General features: G+C 42.1%; 1 protein-coding gene across 1 annotated transcript in view; it reads right to left on the reverse strand.

The window, feature by feature from the left end:
* Window positions 1-16,998, reverse strand: part of ZBTB7C (zinc finger and BTB domain containing 7C) — a 45,498-nt gene extending 28,500 nt beyond the window's left edge. The window contains exon 1 of the mRNA XM_072416725.1: window positions 16,962-16,998. The gene's annotated coding sequence lies outside the window, so the exon portion shown is untranslated. The remainder of the gene's footprint in view (window positions 1-16,961) is intronic.
* Between the last annotated feature and the right edge of the window lie 8,668 nt (window positions 16,999-25,666).

Consider the following 25,666-nt stretch of genomic DNA (forward strand, 5'->3'; position numbering starts at 1 on the left):
TGTATGTATTCCAATGCTTATGCAGATATAATAAAGAGATTTGCATGTTGGGCTGTTTTTAATGTTACAGATTGGTATAATAAAATATAAAAAACCAAGCTGGTGTCAAACCAATAAAGAAGAATGGATAAACGGATGACGGGGGGAAAATCCCAACCCAGTAGTCTACAAGTTAAATCAGCAACAGATGTAAAGGAAAATAACACAGTGGGTGTGCACTGAGTCACGGCCGGGAGGGTGGGGAGGCGAACGGATAGTTTTATTCTTAGGATTTGGGTGGGGGGTGTATGTATGTAACAAGGCAAACAAGAATTCAAATGTTTGATCCAGCACAAAGGGTGCAGCAGGTATGGGCAGGCTGGCTCAGGGCACCAAGTAGTCATGCCAGGGGAAATCTGAGCACCAAAGAAAAATAAACTTTAAAGGGAACTTTTTATTAATTAGCAAGTTGGTACAGGAAATTGTGTTTGCTTCTTGTATCTCTATATCATAAACTATTATTATCATTTGTAACATTCTACTGTGTATAATGGACCAGGATCAGGCAGGTGCCTGCAATAGAGGGGGGTATTATCCTTGCAATGGGCCTGTGGATACATATATTGGAAGGGCTATATGAGAGGGCTGGTGAGGTTGTGTTGTAGTTGTCACTTCTTCATACTCGTGAGCCATGCCAATGAATGAGGCGCCAACATGGCGTTAAACCCAAAGCTGCCCAAAGAAAATAAATGGGGGCTAATATTGTAGAGTAATATGGAAATTTCATTAGGAACCAGTGCAGTGGCTGCTGAGCAGATGGCAAAGTGCTAGCTGGAAAGAGCAGCATGGGAACGGCTGCACCCATCTGATCAAACCCTAATATAATCTAAACAGTCATATAAAAAACACTGTTGTGTGAAACAAGGAAATAAAAAGCCATTTTTTGGCTCTCCTACTCATTTCCAAGGTTTACAAAGCCAAGCAATTAAATTTGGGTTGGTCATGGATCAAGAAGGCTTTTAGACTGGACTTTAGACAATTTCATTGTTTGGGGTACAATTGAAAGAAGGAAATTTGAAGATTTTACAATCCAGTAAATTCCATTTCATCTTGATAGTTTTACATAGTTTCCACAAATTTGCCCCCTGCATGCCCACATGCATGAGATAGCCCATCGCAATAAAGGACAACAGAAGTTAGCACGCTGGCCTTTGCAGCACTTGGACCAGGTTCAAATGTCGGCCAGGACACTATCTGCATGGAGTTTGCAGGTTCTCCCCGTGTTTGCGTGGGTTCCTCTTTGTACTGGTTTCCTCCCACATTCCAAAAACATGCAGTTAGGTTAATTGTATTCCCCCCAAAACTGACCATAGACTGTATTAAAGACATATGACTATGGTAGGGACATTAGATTGTGAGCTTCTTTGAGGGACAGCGAGTGACATGACTATGGACTCTGTACAGAGCTGCGTAATATGTCGGTGCTATATAAATACCGTGTAATATTAATATTAATAACCAGGTGTCCCAGTAAACCCCAGACAATACTTATCATGAATCCAATGTACATAGATACATATCCACAATATTGTTCTTCCACACAGCTAAAACTAAATCCCCATAGTTCATGTTTTTGAAATGCCCATAAAGGTCCTCTCTACTTCGGCAATTTTCCTTCATACCCTCGATCTGAATTGGGCATATTTAAAACAACTCTAGAAAGAAGAACTTGACATGTCCAGTTCCATCTTTTAGGAAAAGGGTAAAAAAAAGAATTGTTTCCCGGTGACAAAGTCCGAGATGATTATTTTCGCATCATGTTATCATAGCCGTGGCAGTCACAGCGGGCGTTTTACTTACTGAAACACAATGACTAATTGGGAGGACCTAAAAAATCTGGCCCAGAACAGATTATTGAAAGGATAAAGGTTAACTGAACTCAAACTTTTTTTTTCTAATCTAGTCCCCACACCTTAGCTAATATTGTTTCTTCCAGGAATTCCCACCAACCTCCTCGGCATACAAGTTGCCACAACAGATAGAGAGACTTGGGGTGTAACTGAGGGGTACAAAGGGTGTCACTGGGCTGTGTTAGTCCAATTTGCCTCTTTTTGGTTAGCCAACAATTTGACGCCAATGCTTGGGGTGATTAAGTTGCAGAATTTGAATCCCATGGGGTCATTTTGGTTTATATTCTGGTTTTGGAAAGCTTGTAGAGCAGCCAAATACAACAAACCTTCACCCTACACTCTGCAATATAATAGAGATGCAGGGATCGGCATGGCATGGGAAGGGGGCAATATTTGCAACTTGGAGGGCATTATGCGAGGGACTCCAACCCTTTAATTTACATATTCCTTAATTTTTTGTTTTTTGGTAGAATTGAATGGGACACATATTACGGTAATGTCTGTTTACAGCGCTGCGTAATATGTTAGCGCTATAAATATCCTGTTTATTAGTAATAATATTAATAATACATATGGTGATTCTAATCTGTACCATGTGTCCGCCTTCATTTTCCCTTTTTTGATATACAATCAAGAGGTAGAATTATTAGGCATACATTCCAATTGATTCAATATGTCATCGGCAAAAAATGCAGCTGTACCTGGTGTACAGAAATACGGGGTACACCAGGCACCCTAAGCACCCAACCCTCAGGGTACATTACGGTAGCACATAGTAAAGCTTAGATATTTGTTAAAGAAACCTTAACACATTGGGCTCATTTACTAAAGCTCTCCAAGACTATCATGGGAGAACCTGGGAGATCCAACAAATCTGGAAGAGATTTCTTAAAAACCATTTGCTATTACTTGGCAAATGTTTTTTGATTCATTCTAGGTGTGTGGATCATTCTTCATCAGTCTATCTTCTCCAGTTTTGGAGAGCTTTAATAAACAACATAACACAATAGATTCAACATAAATAATAATGCAACTGACAATTTGATAATAGAATGTGCAGAATTGTATTTTTAATCAATATTTGTGCAGAAAACTGATCAGGAAAGGTGGGTGGAGAAGGAGGTCAATGGATGCTTAAATATCACATTGGAATTGCAACCATTTTTTGAATTACAATTGAAATGTTGATTAGATATCTCCTAGATTGTAAGCTCCTCGGGCCAGGGACTTCTTCTCCTTCTGTCTCACTGTCTATATCGGTCTGTCATTTGCAACCCCTATTTAATGTACAGCTCTGCGTAATATGTTGGCGCTATATAAATCCTGTTTATTAATAATAGTAATAATAATAATTGTAGTGCATTGTATAAAAAAAATGGTCCTCCCCGTTTTTTTGCATGTTAGGATTTACTGCCATCCATTCAAAGCTGGGTGACAATGTATTTTGTTAACTTTTATTAACACAAGTCTACATTGTCAAAAACATTCCCTGGTGGAGAATCTTCCATGTGTTTCAATGGCAGTAATTGATTCTCCCCCTGTGAATGTCAGATTCCCTGCTTTATAAATAGACCCCTATGTGTGGACGGACCCCAAGCCCGGGGCTCATGGTGCACAGGCTGGGCAATAGGAATTGAATTTCTTTGCATCGGATCAGCTGGTAAGGATAAAGCAGAGGCTACACCAAGCCTATCAGCCGATAATGAGCTGGAAATGAGTACATCTCCATATGACATGATGTTTTTTTGGAATTCATGTTTTGGTATTAGTAATCATTGAATGCTCAGCTTTACATATGACATCATCCCATCAGCTCTCGCTGTAATGGAGAAGTGACATTCTGGAAGAAAATAAGCAATTACATAATAGTAGAAGCGATCCTTCCGTTACATTTGTCCGATGCTGGTAATTACAGAAATGAACGCATTATTGAATTTTTCATGCTCAGCGGGGCGTTCGAGGTTCCTGGCTGCAGTTTGCTGTTTTTGGGTATCTGGGGCGACAGTCGCTAAACTGAGGCAGACTGCACAAGTTTTGGGGTTTTCGGGAACCTCACAAACTTTTTAAACTTTTCTCAGAAATGTTGACCATTTGGTAATAATAAAACTTTTTCTGTTTTTGATTTGAATTTGTATTTTTCCTATACTTAAAGTCATAAAAATGGGGATTGCCACTTGTAAACTGAAGACAAGGTTTGGGATTTAAAGTCTAACTCCAGCTGAAACCTTTAGGGCCATTTCAGATCCATGATGAGCCACAGTAGTCTGTCAATCACAACCCCAACAACTTCTATTCAAGGCATTGGGAGGAGTTGGGACCCTTTGTAAGCTGTTGCATGTGGCTGCAGATTGCTGCACAGTTTACAAAAGCGCCATGTTACTTTTGGCCGCAGCAGTTGTGGTCCTGAGATTTGCACCAAAGTCGCATGCAGATCTTGTCGCCTCCTGTGCAGTTTGCCTCTGCCAGGAGCACAGCAGCAGTTTGCAAAGCATGCCCTGCCATTTATTTAAAGACACCGAATCCACCAAACCAATGCATCTCCAAAGATCTGAAAATATAATCCATTGGCAGCCCATTTCAATGAATTGCTTTTCCTAATGCCGCAGATGTTAAACCTGTACGCTAAATTAATGTTAATTAGTCCCCTAGCTCTTGGTTGATTGGAGAACTTCATATATAAAAGTCTGACCTTTGCAAAGAGACCACTGCTTCCACATAGAGAGCAAGAGATCTTCACTGCAGCATGCTGACAGGAGACTGGCTTTTCTACACTAGGTTGTGGCTGCTTTATATATATTAATATTAAATAGTATCTATATAGCGCTGACATATTATGCAGCACTGTACAAAGTCTATAGCCATGTCGCTAATGAATATAAACTATCACGCCTTCTGCTTTGATGAACCTGGAAGGTATGTTGCTGCAAACCAAAAATCAATTTAGGCTTTGAGAATAAAGAGTCTGTTTTTAAAGATTTTCACCTACATTTTCCTAAAATGCACAATTTGTTCACTGAATTGAATTACAAAATGTGTAAAGGAAAATGTATATAAGGCCATACATTTTCTAATTGAATTCAATGATCTAACAAAAAAAAAATAGAGAAATATAATGCAAAGTTTTGCATAAAAGGTGGGTGAAAATATTTATAATAATAATAAGAAAAGGGCCACAAGCTGGTGGTAACCGCCTGGCATTATTCTGTGGAGCAGCCATTCATCCTGATGGTTCAGTGCACACATTTTATTAATATAGCGCCAACATATTACGCAGCGCTGTACATTAAATAGGGGTTGCAAATGACAGCAGATACAGACAGTGACACAGGAGGAGGAGAGGACGCTGCCCAGAAGAGCTTACACATTGGATGTCAATTTGGTTAAAAATCCTCAGCTAGAAATCTGCGACATGCAGCATTCATGCAACTGTGGATACCCGCATGCCCAGGCTATTATCCTCATACTTTTACAATGGAGGGTAGGAAAGCTGCAGCATTTTCCCGCCTTACAATTGCATGCAATCCGCAAACAATCTGTAGATTTCTGGGTCACCAGTGTGAATAAAGCTAAGCATTCTGTATCCTGGATGACATATTTGATATAAGATTTACCCCGGGAGTGATGATGTGACCGGGGGAAGAATCAGCTGGGATATTGTCAATCCCAGAATTATTTCCTATCCACCCCAACCCCGGCCAGGAATTACAAGGCAGATAAGGCCGGGTGCATCATATGCTCTGCAGCTCCAATCATTTTTAATTTTTCATTCTGTGAGATCACAAATTGTTCTGTGCTTGGAGAGGCCAAATGGACAAAACCAAGAAAACCCGGAGAGTCCGGGCCAAACCCCTCAGGCCTTGACTTTTATCTGCAAGCCAGGAAGGCAGAGGCGAGGAGAGCGCAGGGAAAAACATAATAAGCTGTCAGCTCTATAAATTTCCCTGCACGGTACAAGCGCTGCCAAGGTGCTGATGTACTACAAAGCCCAGCACGCCCTTGTGGCTGTTTACTGTACAGCGCTGCGTAATATGTTGTCGCTATATAAATCCTATTTATTATTATTATTATTATTATTATTAATAATAATACGAGCAATCTGCAGCTTTTCATTTAGCATCCCTGCAATAAATATAAAATGTTTTATGACGCCCCCACCTGGCCAATTCTGCTGGAGTGAACAAATGGGATGGAGGGGTGACAACATTCCCCAGGACATGCAATTCTAAAGACTTTGTGCCACTGGCTGCTCTATGGGCTGCTAGACAAAGTCACCGCACTGTAATACCTACCCGACCCCGACCCCTCTATCAATCTTCCAAAACCAACCATGTATCCCCCCCCCCTTCAACCCCCTTTTTTTCTATATATCTGCAACTCCCTCTGCAAGCCTGATCTCAGCTTTCAGCTAGTGAGAGGCCACTGAACAGATACCAAATATAATGCAGGATGAGATAAGAAATTCCTAATTTGAAACAATATGAAATGATGACGATGGGGTCCTTGTGTGGGTGATACACAGAGATACGTTCCTATTGTTACATTGAAATATGCAGTCTGAATGCTGCCTGACGCACATGAGCCTTGAAACACGGTTACATTGTAGCGCGGGGCCTTGGCAGACAGCCGGAACATTCTTTGGCCGTGAATTAAACCACAACAAAAAGAAAATATGATGTGCATTGAGTGCATCTCAACATGATAATGTCATTTCGAAGGGGCTGTCATTCTTTTATTAAAAAATAATCCCTGGTGATCCTGCTACTGAGGTCTTTATTCTGCAACTTCTTGTTATGGGGTGACAACGCTCTGTCCCTGTCTCCAAATTGTGCCCTTTGTTGTCATCCTGCCATAGATAACCCTGCTGGAGACTACAAGTCTCCAACACACGCAACCTTGCTTTGGAACCGCACTTGACCGTGACCTCAGCCCTTCCTCTGACCTTGCCCTTTACCTAATGATTTGGCACCTCCAACTATTTGCCTGGTCCTGACCTTGGCCTGACCTCACCTTTTTTCTGGTAATCTGGTCCCTCCAACCATTTTCCTGACCTTTCCTCTGGCCATGAGCTTCATCTAAAGATTCGGTACCTCCAACCATTTGCTTGATCATGACCTTAGCATCTCCTCTAAACTTAACCTTTGCCTGTTGTTTTGGTACCTTCAACCATTTGCTGGTGATGACTTTGGCCAGTGTTCCAACCTTGCAGTTTGCCTGTTGATTTGGTACCTCCAACCATCTTCCTGACCTTAGACTGTTCTTCTGACCTCTCTGGCCTGCTGCTAATGGACCTGAACCACCATCTTCAAGCCTTCTCCCAGCCGCAGTTGGTTTACATGCCTGGTTCCAGATGGCCATCAATGCAACTCTTACAGACTCTCAATGGTTCTGCAAGAAGTCTAAAACCTACTATTGGCCGCACTCCTTGCCCTCACACTCTCTGTTACCATTTCCAGTGGGGTTAACCAGGAGGCAAAAGGGAAGCCCCTACATCAACATGGTCTCCATCAAGAACCCAACATGGACATCCAGAACATGCTGAAGAACCCGACTTGAAAACACTCCTGGAAACTTGGTGAGACCCAATGAAGCCATCATTGATAAACGGCACCAAGGTCAGAATTTTTCCATTTTTTTCCAAACATTTAGAATTTTTTGGAGCTTTTGGTGTTTTATGTATGAGGTTGAGGGTTTGGTAACTAGTTCACCTTGCAAATGCAGAACTCTAACTAAAACCCAGACTATAGGTTTAGGAAGGAGGAGACATCAGGTTTACTTCCTCCCTGATGAAGACATTTTCCCTCACTTCCTCCCCCACCCTGTTGATAAGAAAAGTAATATCAGTTCTTCTTATTAGGGACGCACACAACATGGAGTTGTAACCTTTCTCTACTCTACCACCCAAAGCTAAAAAAAATAAAATTGGAGTTCTGCTCCACCTGCAGGGTATGGATTATAGGTTGGGTCTATAGTTGCACGCACAAAAATTTGTCTTTGTTTTTCATTCCAAAAACCCTGAGCTCAGAACTGGCACGCTGGGCCCCTGGCGCCAAAAGCTGGTGTAACGATAAACCTTTTTTTGGCTCTGTGATGTTTTCCTCTGTGCACCTGTGTGAACATTTGGACATTCTCTGTGAATTGTCCCCCCCGGTGCCAAGGTTATCCGAGGTGCTTGAAGTATTCAGCTAACAGCCCTGCCCACTGCTAGTAAGCAGAGACGTATAATCAGCATTTCACCGCTTACTCTACATACACCTGCTATGCCGACGGTGACACAATGGCCTAAACAAGCGGAAATAATGGCCGTATATTTATAGGCGTGAGGACCTCCAAGCACAGGTGAGCGTGATATCATTATTCGCATAGCCCGGATACTTAAAGGAGAAATGCAACCCGGGGCTTTGTGGATGGAATACATTTGATGCTATTACATTTCATCTGTTTTTGAGTTGGTTTTTTGTAGCTTGGCGGACCTTCTACTTCTCCATAAAGGTCTATGGGAGGAGAAGAAGGTCATGGTAGGTCAAATGACCCATCAAAGAATTCGGGATGATCTCTAGAGCTTCCCAAAGTGATTTTAATATTATCATCACAAACTAAAAGCCCAATAAAATCGGCCCTTAGAAAAGCATTCTACATTAGTAATATTTGGGGGAATTTTTTTTGTTTTGGGTCAATTTGCTATAGCCCAAAACTGTTCCTTGAAGGTCATTTAATAAAAAATGATGATGGGCAACTTTTTGATATTTTAAGATGTTTCTAATGGTTTGTCCAGCTCAGTGGACAATGACACTCCTGTTCACATTTAAAGGTGTTTGGTCATCTCCTGATCCGGCCATTGATGATAGCCAAAAAGTCTAAACCTAGAAGAAGACCAAGAGAAGATGGAAGCACCAGAAATGGAAGAGAGGTGAGACATCATGGTTCCTTTTTGGCAGGCAGCTCGATATCTGCAGTGTGGGGTCATCTTTCTCACCAGAGATTTGGTGGTGTCACCACTGTGCAGATTATCGTTCTCCTTGCTGGAGAGGAAGAAGTACCAGAGGACCTCCAGAGCAAGGATCTCCCTCCTTCTGCTTCATCAATTGGACCTGTGCTTCCTCCACCTTTCCTGTTGCTTCTTGCCTATTCACCAGTCATCAGGACATGAAGAAAGCATTCTCTGACATGAGGAAGAAAAGCCCTGCCTCTGCCTCTATATAGACAATGCAGCACAAACCATGATTTATCAAAAACAGACCAGCTGCATGGAGACCAAAGGCCATATTTTAGCCCCTCAACTTGTCCTTTCAGGTCCTTTTTAAAAACGCTAACTTTGCTTCCCTGCTCCCCCAGTTGGGGAGCATGAGACCCCCTCCCAGAATGCACCACTTGGAGCAGAATGGTCAATCCCCCATCCAGCACAAGGTCACCTAAGGTGGAAGAGAACATCTTCAACCCTAACTTCCACTTACACAGGGGGGAATGATAGGCTGTGGGGTGTGGTAAAGATGGATATAAGTGGGTCCAGGGGGGCTAATAATATGATCAAGTATTTATATAGCACAGATATACGCCACGGTGCTGTACAGAGTCCATAGCCCTGCCACTAATTGTCCCTCAAGGAAGTCCACATTCTAATGTCTCCACTCTGGTTTTTCTCAACTTTTTTTTATCATGGAGGAGCCCTTTAAATAATGTTCAGGTCTTGGGGACCCCCTCCTATAATTACAATATCCACAGCTCACAGTATATTAGTGTGGTGGCCAGTGGGAAGATTTCATCTTACATTGTTGCCAGTGGGAAGAATGTCACCCTTACAGATACTCTAAAAGATACCCAAGGGGCACAAATTACTCAAGGAACCCCTAGACACTCCTGGAGGAACCCTGGTTGAGAAACACCGGTCTAAGATGAAATTGGGGGATCAATGTTTTTGGAAGGAAACCCCTAAAAACATGGAGTGACTATTCATACCCTAAGCAGGCAGTGCCCGAAACTTGAACCCAAGACCACCCAGTCCACCAATTCCACAATTTTCCATTTCCCGTGTCTTCTCTTTCATTGCTGAATTGAAACCATTTCCTCAGTCTCCATATCCCGGGGTTTGGATGCTACAGATTTATGGTTTTGTGTTCCCCATCAGAGCTGCTGCTTCAGCTGTATTTATGAGCTGTAAATCTGGTTGCTGGTTTTCATCTTCATCCTCCCTTTCCCGCTCAGACAGCTCTCAGGGGTTTGTGATTTGTGGTTGGGACACCAGACGTGTCTCCACTACCAGGTTGTGCCAAATGTGCCATCTGAATGTCTCTCACACCCTCTCGGGAAAGGTTCTGCTTTGTGAAATGTTACCAAATGTTACCCACACTCAGAACCCAGAAACTGTGAAAATAAAAAATGTGAAATGTTGCAGCTTTGCTTATCCTTACATGGGGCGGCTGGTTTAGTTTTCTTTTAATTTGGTCAGTTGTCCTACCAGTATCACCTAGGGTGACAACCCTCACTTTAATGTATCTATAGAGTATCAGAGTTGTCACCCTAGGCTGTATCCTGCTGCTGTCGTCTACAGACACTTCCTCCTATTTTCAGTGTTATGCAGCTTCAAGTAGCTACCAGAAGATAACTGGGAAAGCTTCATTAACAAGGACACTGGATCTCTGGGAGAACCAACAGGAATATTCCTCTTTGCCTAAAAACTACCCCAGCCAAGTTGGGTGACAACATGTGACAAGTGTGTAGTTTTTGCTTTAGATAAACCTGAAATGACCTCAGATGGAGGCTCCTCCCTATCATCTGCAGATGAATGAAACAAAGTGGATACAAAAGTAACATTGTGATCTTGTATCTCTCTCCAGTGAAAAATGTTCATATCACTGTGTCGGGGGCCCTGATTGGCTGTAATGGCTTCTGAAAACACATGGCAATGCCTAGCTTTCACTTTGACAGTCAGAATTGCTGGCAATTACTGACAATTGGAAGTAAAGTAGGATGAGGCTTAGTTTGAGGTTTTTGAGTCTGGGGGGGCGCCCAAAGTAAAATATATCTGAAGCAGCAATTTTCCTTTAGTTTTGTATAAATTATGATAAATAAATTAAAAAATTGAGATTTTTCTTAACTTCCTGTCCTGTAGACCATATATTGAGTAGGAAGAAATCTCTCCAAAGTGAAGATATTCCACTGTTAGCGACCACTGGCCCGAGTGTCCCCTTTTGATGATTTTATGTTTATGGCGACAACTCAAAATTTTGGATTATCTGATACCCGAAATGCCGGTGGTCATCAAGACAAAAAAAAGGGTGAATCTCCTAGGAAGGAAGTGGGATAGGGATAATTTTGTCCTGCAGGAATAGCTATCCGCACCAGTCAGCTGCTTGATTCTCTGAGAACACCTCTAATAGGGAAAGACAAGGATTCCCAAACACGCCCACTGCCAGCTGCCTCACTTTGAGCACTGAATATGATTGGTGGTTCAGAAAGCACATGCTTCAGGAGGTACACGCCCACTGACACTTAGATAAACTGCAGTAAGCTCACCATACAGATGGAATGCAGCTCTGCAGCAAAGTCTGGAAGAAAAATTAAAGCTTGGAATATATTATTGGAATGCCAAGCAATGTGTCAAAGAGACTAAAATGCTCCTCCTGATTTTTTGGCTTTTCTGTTCGGAAGGACGGCACCATCTTTGCTCAGGCTCCTTTCAGGATCACCATCCATTTCCCGGTTCAGGGATGAGGCAGTCATATAAATCCTGGTGCCTGTGTAGTGACATCATATCAGCCTAGGCAAAGTCACCAGAAGGGACTCAAGGACAGCTAAAAAAGTGACATCCAGGTACTCAGAGGTCCATGTTAAGCCCTCAGCATGCAGACTGCGCTACCTATAGGCACCCAAATGCTTCATTTTGATTGGTGGAAACTTGTAAACTTAAAGAAATCAGCCAGAGGTCAGGCAGTGAACCCAGAGTGACACAACAATCCCTGCGTGTAATCACCACCCTTCGGCCTGAGCCAAAAACATGTAAAACAAAAATAATACTCCCCCCCCCACCCACCGCACTGGGAGGGCACTTGTAGGGTGGCTGGGCAGGGTCACAATGTGCTGACACCTGTGTAAGCAGCTCAGACAATGCCAGGAAATCTGCATCCTGGATCAAACCACATTCACATATATCTTCCAATAAAGAGGACCTGTCACCTCGCAGGACCTCAGCCACCCTGATCAATGGATCCTTTAATCATAACTTTGCAGAAACTCCATCTGTGGATCATCCATAGGTCAGGCAGTGCAATCAGCATCCTTGCTGAACAAATGCTAATAAATATAGATCAAGTGAGATAAATGTCCCCTAGAAGTCATGCCGCTTTCATTCTATTGACAGAACCCAAGGCCTAGAACATCGTAGTGTTTTGCACCGGGCCAACCAATCAGATCAATTTTTTGGAATATGCCAAATGCACATTCGGTGCTTGTGCATTGGACCCAATAATAAAGATTGAAAAGTGATCATGTGATGTTTATTGAATGTAAAAACTTTATTGTTCTGGATAGAAAAATGATAGCCGCACCTGGGAGTGTGTCCTAAACTGACGCGTTTCACCTGTAGGCTGTTGGTGAAATGCGTCAGTGGTCTGGTCTGGACCATTAAAGTTTTATATTCAATGGATATCATTTGGGCACTTCTGGAGCTTTACTCTTGGGTTGCTATGTTCTCTTCCTGTTGTGTCACCCAAACAGGAAGTGAGTTGAATTGTCTTGAACATGAACAGAGATATAGACCTGATGGGCTTTGAGGGATGTAGCCAATAGAGGACGCCTGGGCAGAACTGACTTGGGACCCCTTTGCTGCTGAACTGACTTGGAGCCCAATTGACTAAGGGGGGTCTCTGGCCCTTGTGCAGCGGCACACATCACTCCTTTTGATGAGAGTTCTATCCTTTCATATACAAAATTAGGTTTTCTGGATATGTTGGAGTCACTTTCAAAAATGAACCTGCCATAAAGATTTTAGCTCAGGCACTTCTTGATATAGGGTGACAACACTCCATCCTATATTTTAATTGCACTTCTGGGTTGTCACGCTGGATTTTGATGATGAATACAAGTCCCCCCATTCCCCTTTAACATTACACAGGTATGGCACATGGTTATGCCCATCACCTGACCCAATAAATGCCAGGCGGGCATTCCCAGCAGTGTGTAGACAGGAGGTCAATGTAAAAAGGCTGCAGGAGATCAGCAGCACTGAGAGGTTGGTAAGTAGGAGCACCTTAGAGGTTACCTCCCTGCGCTTTGCCGTGCACACAAACCTTTCCAAGTGTTGAGTTGTCAGGGAGTCAATGCCAAGAAGAGAGGTGCCAGAACCCGAGTCACCTGGATGGTAATCTACATGGGTTGGGTTGTCTGCCACCCACACACTGGCACAGAGAGCAGACAGAGGGGGGGGGAGGGAGACATCGCCAGCCTGAGATTTACTGCAAGTCGGCGTGGGAGGGAAGAAATTCACACACCGTCCACAGGGGCCAACAAAGGGCCACTGGGTGGAAATTCCCCACACCCACCAAATGCTGGATGTCCAGGGGACAGGGGCGGGACTGTATAATAAATTTTGTAGATTTGGATAAAAAGTTAGAAGGAGACCTTTTTATTTATTTTATTTTTTTTAAATGTGTCCCCATTTTAAAGATTTTCCCCTTACTTCCTGTGAATTTGCTTGAACAGGAAATAGAGATAAATCTTGCTTCCTTATCACAGAAAAAACATATTACCAGGTTGCGGATATCTGGCTCTGTCCCCGCCCACCAGGGGTTTGGGATGCCACGCCCACCTCTGCATTCTCAGCTCCTCCCCTTACGTAATATGAAATACATACAAACCCCGATTATGGGCACAGGAGGAGTACAGGCCCAGTGCAGAGATGGTGGAAGTCCCTTATATTTGATATTTTACAGAATTTTATATCATAATTTGGGCAGAGGTGACCCTGGGCTTCAGCAAAGGCAGGGATAATGAGCTCACTGATTGGTTGGTTCTGCACCCCCTGGAGGGGGGATGGTGGCTCCGCCCCATTGATGGCTGTGGTGGAGCAAAGGATGAGCTCTGATGCCATTGTTTGAGATTTCAGTACAGTGCATAGGAAGTTGTGAGGTTGCTGCATTTCTATCAGGATCAACTTATCTTTTCTATATTTCAGTTTTGTTTTCTTTGGGGTGGGTGGAGAGTTAATACACTGAGGGGTATTTATAAATCAGTGAATCTGACATTCACTGGAACATTCCCTAGTGGAGAATATTCCCTAGTGGAGAATATATTGATTTCAGATTCACTGATTTACAAATACATCCCATAAAGAAAAAGTAACTAACCCCCCCCCCCCCCATTGTACTCTGATATACTTACCTTCTAATATCCACTGCTGCACCATTCCTCCCCTCTACCCTTATATGAGATATGCTGTACATTATATACTCCTGACTCTTGCACTCTATAAAATGTGCTGTACATTATATTCTCCTGACCCCTGCACTCAGTAAGCTGTGCTATATATTATATACGCCTGACCCCTGCATTCTGTAAGCTGTGCTGTACATTACATATGCCTGACCCCTGGATTCTGTAAACTGTGCTATAGATTATATACTCCTGACATCTGCACTCAGTAAGCTTTGCTGTACATTATATATGCCTGACCCCTGCATTCTGTAAGCTGTGCTGTACATTATATACTCCTGACCCCTGCATTCTGTAGCTGTGCTGTACATTCCATACTCCTGGCCTCCCTAGGACTTCTGGCAATATTTCTATTGCTCTCTATGCCTTCCTGTCCAATATCTCAACAGACAAATTGAAGGAGAAATCTCCCCAGTGTGGTCACAGAGAGAACTCAAAACTTGACATAAACATTAACTTCCAGCAAACATTACCAATGCAGGCAGCCAGCAATGTTTTAGATTGAGCAGGGAGGAGATAACACCCCCATCAGGGTAACATTTCTGCTCCCTACCCCCCTAGTGGGATTTTCCTTCACTTCCTGTCCGTAATATGAAAAAGGAAATGAGAGGAAATCTCTTCAAAGTGGAAAAATTGTCATCCAAGAAGTTTATCCCTATTGGTGGAATTTTCCTTCGGCTATTGCTCTTGTAATAAAAATGTTAGTTTCTCCTCCAAATGACAATGGTCAACAACCACAAGGGGGCGACTTCCCCCAGTGGGGACACCAATGTAAACACTGGACAGGGGGTCTAACCCACTCCGACATTATCCCCAAAACTTTGTCTTTACATACACTTTGACTTCTAGGATTTCTTTAGATTGCACACAAGGAAACTTTCAACAGAGCATCACCTCCTAGATTGTAAGCTCTTCGGGGCAGGGCCCTCTCCTGCTCCTGTGTCACTGTCTGTATCTGTCTGTCATTTGCACCCTTTATTTATTTACAGCACTGCTTAATATGTTGGCGCTATATAAATCTTGTTTAATAATATTAATTCTAATTGTCAGACCCAAGCTCCAAGCAATCATTTCACATTGTCCTCAGGGTGAATTAAGGGCAACCTCCCACTCCAAGTGCCATATCAGGACAGAGGATCTGGGCGGAAATCAATTTGAATGTCCTTTCACTCTGCAGAGCTTCTGATTGGTTGTTAGAGTACAACAAATATTGGATGACAATAATAAACAATCAACAGAACAATCCCAACCTGCAACTAATGTATGGGAAATACATTGTGTGTGATGAGTAGATGGCAAGAGAACTGCGCCCCCTAGTGGTGAGGAGAGGTAGTAATAGATCAATGGAAGGATAGATGGATGGAATGATATAGAGATAATATACAAAAAAGACATCTAAAGCTGAAAATCCTTCAAATATCCAAAACTATTCTGGTAACAAATAACATTCACATTAAGCTAAATGTATTAAATGTCAGCAAAACTCCATAGGATTACTGGACAGGAAGCATCATGTGTCGATAAATACAAAAAAAACATATATAGAACAAATACAGGACATGCATCCCTGTTTGAAGTAAGTTGTGGTGCTGCTCATTCACCCATTGGACCTTCTTTGTTCTGGTGGCTGGAGCTTCTTCTACCATAGTGGCCCCGGAGGTTGACCTGCTGGAGATGTCTGCAACTCATCTCCATATATGAGGAAGGATCCCCTTTTATTATCTTCACTTCTAATTAGTTCCTAAAACTTTGTCTTTCCTAAATGTTACTCCAAAATTTTTCCATTCAGCACCCCACAATCCAAAAAATGATCACCCCTTTATGATCACCCCTTTAAAGCCCCTTTTCATCTCAATGGAACATTCACTATATTGCATTGAAACAACCAATCAGGTATCACTGGTACGGTGGATAAGAGACTGGGGGCATCAACCATGAAGTCCTATGTTTGATTTCACTGATTTCACCCTGTTTAGTGGCGGATGTAGCCAACAGTGCAGAATTGACTTGAGCCCCCCGACAAACTGACCTTAGGGTCCCCTGTTGGCTGAGGATGGTCCGGGGCCCTTGTGCAGCCACACACTTTGCACCTCCTAATGTCCACCCTGACCCCATTGGTATGAATTCCTCACCACTCATAAACCAACTCATGGGTTGCTTGGCCTTTAACCAAACTGGACCAAATAGAACTGGGGTCTTCAGTTCTAGTCCAAGGGGGCACATACTGCATTCTGGTGTAAAGCAAAAAGCCTTTTCTTACTCAATTTGCTGTTGTAAAGAATTGCAAAAAATATTAGCCCGACCCCTGTGAACTTGATATGAAGACCCCTTAGAAGACCCCCCTTTAGCTTCCATGTAAAAGCTTCAGCGCTCTCAGCAGAATAGGCCAACACTCTCAGAACAAATCCAACCAAAATGCATCCAAAACAGAAAACAATCTCCAACAGTTCCAAAACCTTGCACAATTTTTTGTCTTTTTTTAGCTGAGCCCAGGAGCCACCGACCCCCTCCAATTCTATCCCCCATCTCCATGCAGAAGAATAGCCAGGGCTTTTATTTCATGGCTCAGAATAAAAGCCCAGAAAGCTGTGATTTTAGCACCTGGCGCAGAAAGAATTGAAGATTGGAGCAAAAAGCTTTTCCACTGACCTTTCCCGTGTCCGTTGTAGCAGGCGGCGACTGCAGAAGTGCTGAATTGATGTAAAAAGTAGGAAAAAAAATATCAGGCTGGCTGCTGTGGGGGGTGTGGACTGCAAATTGTCATTGATTTGTGTGAAGAGAGCACTGTGCTTCCTAGGAGTGGTTTCAAGAATGTACTCCCACCACTCCCTGTAAACCAAAACTATTTGGCATGGAGCCTCGCCAGTCCACCTGTACAAGTAAGCTGGATGTGCGGCTGGCACCCTCTGCCACCTTTATCAGCAAAGCTCCTTTATGCCTTGCCGAACTGGTTCTTCTTTTATTTTATTAACCCTTTTTGTGGCAACGGTTCATTTGGGGCAAATTTAGCAGCCTCAGAATGCAAAAATAACTCAACCGCTAAGTGCAGATAGGCAATCAGGTTAAGGTGCAGTTAGAATGTATCGTCTCACATGTAACAACCCATTGAAAATGAAAGGGGGCGCTAGTGAGGGTTTGAGTACAGCCCAATGGCAAATAGACAAGCTCATTTATAACCAGCATAGTCAATGTGGTTGGGCTGCAGTTAGCATGTAACGTCCCACCTGTAACAACCCATTGAAAATAAAAGGGGGCGCTAGTGATGGGTTGAGCAACACCCGCTGGTAAATGTTGAAATGCAAGCTCATTAACACCCAGCATAGGCAATGAGATTGTGGTGCAGTTACTAAGTAGCATCTACTCCATTGTAAGCTCTCGGGGCAGGGTTCTCTCCTCCTATATCACTGTCTGTAGTAGTCAGTCATTTGCAATCCCTATTTAATGTACAGCGCTGTGTAATATGTTGGCGCTATATAAATCCTGTTTAATAATAATATTAATCTCGCCTGTACCACCCATAGTAAATGAAAGGGGGTGCTAGTGAGGGGTTGAGTACTGCCCAATGGCAATTGTTGAAATGCAAGCTCAATAATAACCAGCACAGGCAATAAGGCTGTGATGCAGTTACTATGTAGCATGTAACCCATAAGGAATGAATGGGGGTGCTAGGTTTTGAGTATCACCTGTTGGCAAATGTTAAAGTGCACCAGCAAAGGTAAGTGGTGGTACCAATTACCATGTAGCGTCCAACCTGTACCACCCATAGGAAATGAAAGGGGGCGCTAGTGAGGGGTTTAGTACTACCCAATGGCAAATATTGAAATGCAAGTTTATTATTAACCAGCATAGGCAGTGAAATTGGGGTGCAGTTACTATGTAGCGTCCCACCTGTACCACCCATAGGAAATGAAAGGGGGCGCTAGTGAGGGGTTGAGTACAGCCCACCCGCAAATGTTAAAATGCAAGCTCATTAGGAATCCAGCACAAGTGATAAAGCTGTGGTGCCATTACCATGTAGCATCTCACCTACCACCTGATGGCAAATGTTAAAACACAAGTTCCTTTAGGCAGGGGTAATGAGGTTGTGGTGCCAATTACCATGTAGCCTCTCACCTGTAATCACTCAAAGGAAACAAATGGGGGCGCTAGTGAGAGATTGAGTCCTGTAGAATTTCAGGTACATTAGGAACCAGTAGAGCCGATTGAGTTGCCCAATGGCTAGCAAGGTGCCCACTGGCAGGAGCTGCCCCAAAACGTCCTGTACCCAATGCCCGCCTGTTCTCACCTAATAATAACTTCCATTCCTAAAGAATTTGGATTTTGGTTTTTACAGCTCAGCTCCTTAGTTTGGTCCTAGGCCTGAGTCTAGATCCCAGTCCATTTTATGAAACATTGATTATAGATTTTTTTGTTCTGAATTCTTTTGACCAAAACTAATCCATTGAAAAAAAATCCCAATGGTCCGGTTATGGGAAATTTCTGAGGATTTTATAGAAATCATTATTCTATGAATCAGAGACCGGAGGGTCTATGACAGTCTGGGCTCACAGGAAGTGGGAATCTACACTGGATGTCATGTAACCCCGACGGGGTCATAAAGAGATAAGTCTGCAGCAGCAGGGGAGCAGCCCTGGACACTAGGCGAGTAATGCAGGAAGAGCTGAATTTTTTATTTATTATTAAGTATCCTAGACATTCAATTCAACAACAACAACCACTCAATGACTTTTATGTAATACAGAACATTTATAAATAAGAAATTATCTATAGTAGGCTGCAAATTTGAACATTTCAACAAATGGAGATTTACTAATATTTCCTCTTACCAATAGAGGGAGCTTTTCTTTGGGGGGCAAATTTCCACAGACCACCAATGTGAGCAAGGGCTATGTATTTCACAACATGCATGTATTTCATTTCTGTTCATTATTATTATTTGTTTCATTTATTTATTACAGAAAATAATTGTATAGAGCAGCACTGGGCGGCAGATATGTCAAGTATTCAGCGTTCCTTTATTTTCCAGAACTTATCAGTCACACTAATGACCGGTGAGCTGTATCTGCAGGATTTCCCCCACATTATAATTTATTGGTGGCACAATAGTTCTGATCAGAGTTTTTCAGATTTTGGATTGCAATTCAAATATTCTCAGTTGGACATTATTATTTTAGTATTTATATAGCGCCATCATATTACGCAGCGATGTACAAAGTTGTGACACTGTCCCCCAAAGGAGCTCACAATCTAATGTCCCTACCATATGTCATGAAAGTAGTCTAAGGTCAACTTTGTAGAGAAACCAAACTAACTGCATGTTTTGGAATGTGGGAGGAAACCCATACAAACACAGGGAGAACCTGCAAACTCCATGCAGATAGTGTCCTGGCTGGGATTCGAACCTTTAACCCAGTACTGCAAAGCGCTGTCATCATCCAGTGACCTGACTGGCTGAGCCATACCCGTCATTGGCCCGTTACACAAATTCCAATTTCTTTTGATTTCTAGATTTTGATCCAATTTTTTTCTGTTCTGAGCACCTCTAATAAAATGTTTGAGAAAAGCTTCCATAGAGAGAAGATTTTTGGTAATATTTTTAACTGTGTATAATCCTAATGACATGTTGGGCTCTCCAATAATAAAGCACAGAACCATTTTTCTATGTACTTGTTTGGTGGTTTTACATCATTATTAAATTAATATTATAAAACAGGATTTATATAGCACCAACATATTACACAGCGCTGTACATTAAATAGGGGTTGCAAATGACAGATAGATACAGACAGTGACACAGGAGGAGAGGACCCTGCCCCGAAGAGCTTACAATCTAGGAGAATCTAAGAGAAGAGAACTCCATGAAGAGTTGCAGATCCCATGACTTGAATCTGGGTTCATCATACAGCGCCAGGGGGTAGGCAGAAGAAGCGGACACCTCCATTGCTTTAATGGGGGCATAGAAGAAGAAGAAGGGCAGGAGATGCCACCTATGCTGCAAAAAGTTTATAGTGGGCAAGGTAAGGGGGCACCGGGACTTTTCACCTGCACTGCACAAGGGGTGAAACTTGTCCAACATTGTATCATTCCTCTACTGTCACATTTGCAGTATTTTATTACTTGAATGATATGAATGTGTTTCACCGCTGCAAAATGGTAACTAATGTTTTTGCTTTTTAAAAATCAAAATAAATAATAAGACAAGCAGGTACAACATAGGACAATGATCTATGAAAAGCTTGGAATATCTTCTTTTATGGATGCAGGGAATTCATTGGGATATGTTCATATTCTAGGATCAGACTTTCTCAAACTTTTTAACTCGGAGGAACCCTTGAAATAACTTTCAGGTCTCAGGGAACACCCCCTATAATTAATATATACACAGCTTACAGTATATTAGTGTGATGGTCAGTAGGAAGAATTCCTCCTACATTGCTGGCCATTGGGATGAATGTCACCCTTACAGATAGCCAAAATGATCATTAGTGTCACCTAAACTGACGTGAGAGGTCACAAATTACTCATTGCTCAACGAACCCCCAACAATCTGGAGGAACCCTGGATGAGAAACATTGTTCTGCAAAATTCCATTTTTCTCCTCTACTGTATGTTAAAGTATATGTGGGGAGGTGAAGGAGCTGGACCAGCACAGTGAGTAATTAGTCTGTTCCATGTTTCCCAGTACAGACGTCAGATGACCGTCACTGGCAGATTGATGAACAATATTTAAAGACCTCCCATTCCCAGTCCTATAGAGTCACTTTGACAAACAAGTTTCTGATGGAAGCTAAAAATTAATCCAAAATTAGACCATTACATCCCACTGTTACCTGAGGAATGCCATGCGGCCATTGTTACATGACATATATTTAATGTACAGCGCTGCGTAATATGGTGGCGCTATATAAATCCTGTTTATTAATAATAATAATAATAATATTAATAAGATTATATATAGCCAATGAATGCTAAATGGCTGCAGCAGATCATCAGCACTGTTAAAAAAATGAAGAAAACAAATATTTTATTTTATTAGCATACAATGGCTTCCGATGCCCCGGATATAGTACAGTAATTGTCTTTCAGTTTACATCTAATTCCGTATGTTTAATAAAAGTCCATTTTCTCCCTGTGAGGTCTCGGAGTGTGTATTGTGTCGGCGTGAAATGTTTTGCGGTATAAGGTTAAATAAATGATTTGGCATTATCCAATAGGTGTGGTGTGTTTGTTTTGCTTTGGGTGTGTTATTATAGCTGTGAGCCATGTGGGGAGGGGGGAAGGATTATTACATAGTTATAGAGAACCGCATGACCTCGGAATAATGTATACCCAGGGAAATACCCCCTGGCACAGCCGGATGGGTATACATCCATTGCAAACTATACCTGCCAGGCTGACCCTAAAGGGCCAGTGGATGTGAATTGGAGGCTGTAAATGGGAATGAGATTGGGTCAGTATAAATTATCTCATTGCATTCCAATAAATTAGCATTTTGCCCCAATCTAGAATTTGCAAACTCACATGGGGGTCATATTTAGGATTCTGTTTCCGATTCATGGTACTGCACTTTGGCTGTGCGGCGTTGCTCCTCCATGCACATCGATCCCTCAGCTCTGACTGTTTGAAAGTAAAAGAAGATGCGTATGACTGTGGCCCCATAGATGTTACCGGTAGGTAACCCCATCCAATCTATGTCATTGTAACCCTAAAATCTAGGACATTGGTGGCACAGATAGTTGTGGACAAAAGGGCAGACATATAGTGGGGCCCCAAATGCAGAGCATTATTATTATTAATAATAAACAGGATTTATATAGCGCCTACATACTACGCAGCGCTGTACAATAAATAGGGGTTGTAAATGACAGACAATGACACAGGAGGAGGAGTGGACTCTTCCCTGAAGAGCTTACAATCTAAGAGGTGGGGGAAGTATCACACAATAGAAGGGGGGCATCCAGCTCTTTGCATCCCCTTCAAATGAGATTTTGGAGAAGGTGGGGTAACAGACATTTGCCCAGCTTGCCCAACCCAAAAACCTGCCGTGATTGGAGGTATGACCTGCAGCAAACTTTCCTCCCCAAATAGGCCCTTTGGCTGATATGTGAAATGGGCAATCTTGCAGCACTGATTAGGTGTTGCTCCAAATTGCTAATGCCAGTGATCATCAGCTGCTAAAAGGTGATGTGTAGATGAGCTAATATTCCTTTGTTTCTATGCTGCACCACTTGCTGCTGCACATGGAGTATTGGTGCTGTGATGATCTGTTCTAGGACGGTGTTGCACCAGACCCAGGTGACCATAAACCCTGAAAATTGAGCAGCCAGTTTAGTGCATGTGAATGGTGTATCAGCCCATGTGATAATAGATTCACTCCCCACGTCAGGGTGGTGCACCTGGCCCACATGTCCATTAAAAAGAATGGTGAATGGTGCTCGCACACTCCTACGCTCATCTATCCTGGCTAACTTTAGCAGCATTGGAGTGTTGGGGGAGTTATAATCTTCTATTTTTTGGGGATAAGAGGTAAAATACCTTTTGTTATACTTATTAGGTAACTTAGATCATTCTCCTAGAGTGTAAGCTCTTCGGGGCAGGTTCACCTCCTCCTCTTCTGGTACTGTCTGTCATTTAATGTACAGCACCGTGTAATATGTTGGCACTATATAAAGACTATTTAATAATAATTATTTTTGACAGTGGCCCCCCTGCGGATCACAGCAGTCCATTAGTCCTCAGCCATCTCTTGGTTATATTAGAAGCAAATTGGAGAAGTTGAAGTCTCTTTTCAGACAGACGTTTGCCTGTGGTGCATTTTTTAAATTACATGCAACAAATCAAGACAGTCTGGTAGTTACAAGTGAGCGCCCTGGAGTGGCGCCAATAATAAATGCCCACCTGTCCCAATTTAACGTACAGCACTGCGTAATATGTTGACGCTATATAAATCCTGTTTATGATTAATAATACCTTGCATGCTGAGAAAAGCCAAGCAAGCACAGAGGTCATAGGTTCACCATCTTGGCTGCAACATATCCAAACTGATGTTACCCAAAGGCTTATGACATGGGAGGATATTGTAGCAGAAACTTGTAGCAGCTACAGAATCACATTCTATGTTCTGTCTGCTAGGATAAAAAATGATTTTAGTAAATTAAAGGTTTGTGTTGCTGAAACTCCAAGAGATTTTGCAAAATCTAAAAAATTGCGTCCTTCATTGCAGAAGAGACAGGTGATGACCTATATGCAATATATTAAACTTACCTGGCTAATCTCAATTATTTAAAGTCCTCGCTCCATCGTGGTGCACCACAATATTCACCTGATCCTCCAGGTAACGTATCTTCAGCCGTTATGATTGGCCAGGCTGGAATGATGAAAGTCCTGCACATGTGTATTGAGTTCAACATACCCGGCATATCCCAGCGTTCTTCAAAAACAAGCAGGTAGGGTTTGTTTTATTGCAAAACATTGCCTATCGCTGCTGCAATAAAAATTTTGCCTGCACAGTTTTTATTCCTGGAACTTTATTTCCATTTTAAACTCCAATGTTATCCAATGCCGATGAAGATGGTGCACCAGTGATTAGATCAGAAAAGCTGCAACAATGTAGCCACCTACACATGGTCAGAGAAAATCCGAAGGGAGATTTGCGGTTGTTGCACATTCACCCGTGTGATATTATTATTTTTATTAATAATATTAAACAGGATTTATATAGTGCCCGCATATTACGCAGGGCTGTACAATAAATAGGGGTGTCAAATGACAGACAGATATCTGTGGCTGCAACCCAAAGCATATCTAAACCCACAACTGTCATATATTGCAGTGGACCGGTCTTTAGATGCGGCGGCTGCATTAGTTTTCATTTCTTTTTCACTGGATGATTATTATTTTTAAATATTGCTATTAAACAGGAATTATATAGCGCCAACATATTACGCAGCGCTGTACATTAAATAGGGTTGCAAATGCCAGACAGATACAAACACAGGAGAAGAGGACCCTTCCCCGAAGAGCTTACAATCTAGAAATCTAGGATACTCCCAGTATCATACTTCCTGTGCACCTTTTTGAGACATATAGGCAGCACTATATCTACAGTAAGATCATACCATTGCCGTATTATTAGATCCCATAATCCTGCCAGTAGATCCACTATTTGATCACTTCCTTTAGGAGGTGACAACGCTGCTCATTCTGCAGTGATATTGCACAGCAGTGTTGTCACCCATTTGTGTAAATGGCAAACAAATAAAAGTCCGTCTCCAATAAATCCCTGTTTAATGTACAGTGTTGCATAATATGTTGGCGCTATATAAATTCTGTTTATTATTAATAATAACAACTTTGCAGTTCCATTTTTTTCTTATATACATGTTATATATATATTTTTTTTTATATAAATTAAATTTGACCAGTCTGACAGACGAATACAGACAGTGACACATAAATCATCCGTGTGAATGTACAGTATACAGTGCCCACAGCATCTCCTATGGACTAAGGTGCCAAGTACCATCCCAGCGGCCCGGGGCTATCACATCGGATCAGTCCAGCTGCCAAGCACATGATAAAACAAAGTTCATACCGCCAACTTTTTCTTTATAATTATATCTTGTAACATGTAAATTATAGTCTTGCCTCGTAGGTGAGGCTGTGGCCCGCTTCCTGTCTGTACCTAGAAGAAGCTATTCAGGGAGCTGCTTTTTACAGACATTCAAGGTTATTATTTACAGGCACAGAAATGTGACCTCATCGTTCTCTCTCATTTAAAGAGACTCGGCTACCTTGGGCATTTTTCATTTTTTTTTTTACATTGGACCAGGAAGTGGAAATATTGTGCAAGCTCAGTGTTGGAGCTTACACAGGATCGATGACTTCCCCTCCATCATGTGACATTGGTTAGTACCGGTGATTGGCTACTCAGACTACATCCCAAGAAGAAGGTCACATGATCTATATGAAAAGCTCTGACAAAGTACTAAGGAACTACAAAGAGTAATAGTAGCAAGTTGATTGGGGTCTTTTTTTTTGTTGTTGTTGTATTTTGCTCTGTATGGCCAAATCAATTATTATTATTATTATTATTATTATTAATAATAATAAAAAACAGGCTTTATATAGCGCCAACATATTACGCAGTGCTGTACAATAAATAGGGGTTGCAAATGACAGACAGCTACAGACAGTGACACAGGAGGAGAAGAGGACCCTGCCCTGAAGAGCTTACAATCTTACAATCATGTTCAAAGTATATAATTTTTTTCATGTATTTATTTATTTATGAATAACTCCTATGTTCTCTTTCCATGCATTGGGGTGCTTCTAAGATCCTTTCCAAACTTTTA

Source organism: Pyxicephalus adspersus, chromosome 6, assembly GCF_032062135.1.
Source record: "Pyxicephalus adspersus chromosome 6, UCB_Pads_2.0, whole genome shotgun sequence".
In the NCBI taxonomy this organism is placed as follows: domain Eukaryota; kingdom Metazoa; phylum Chordata; class Amphibia; order Anura; family Pyxicephalidae; genus Pyxicephalus; species Pyxicephalus adspersus.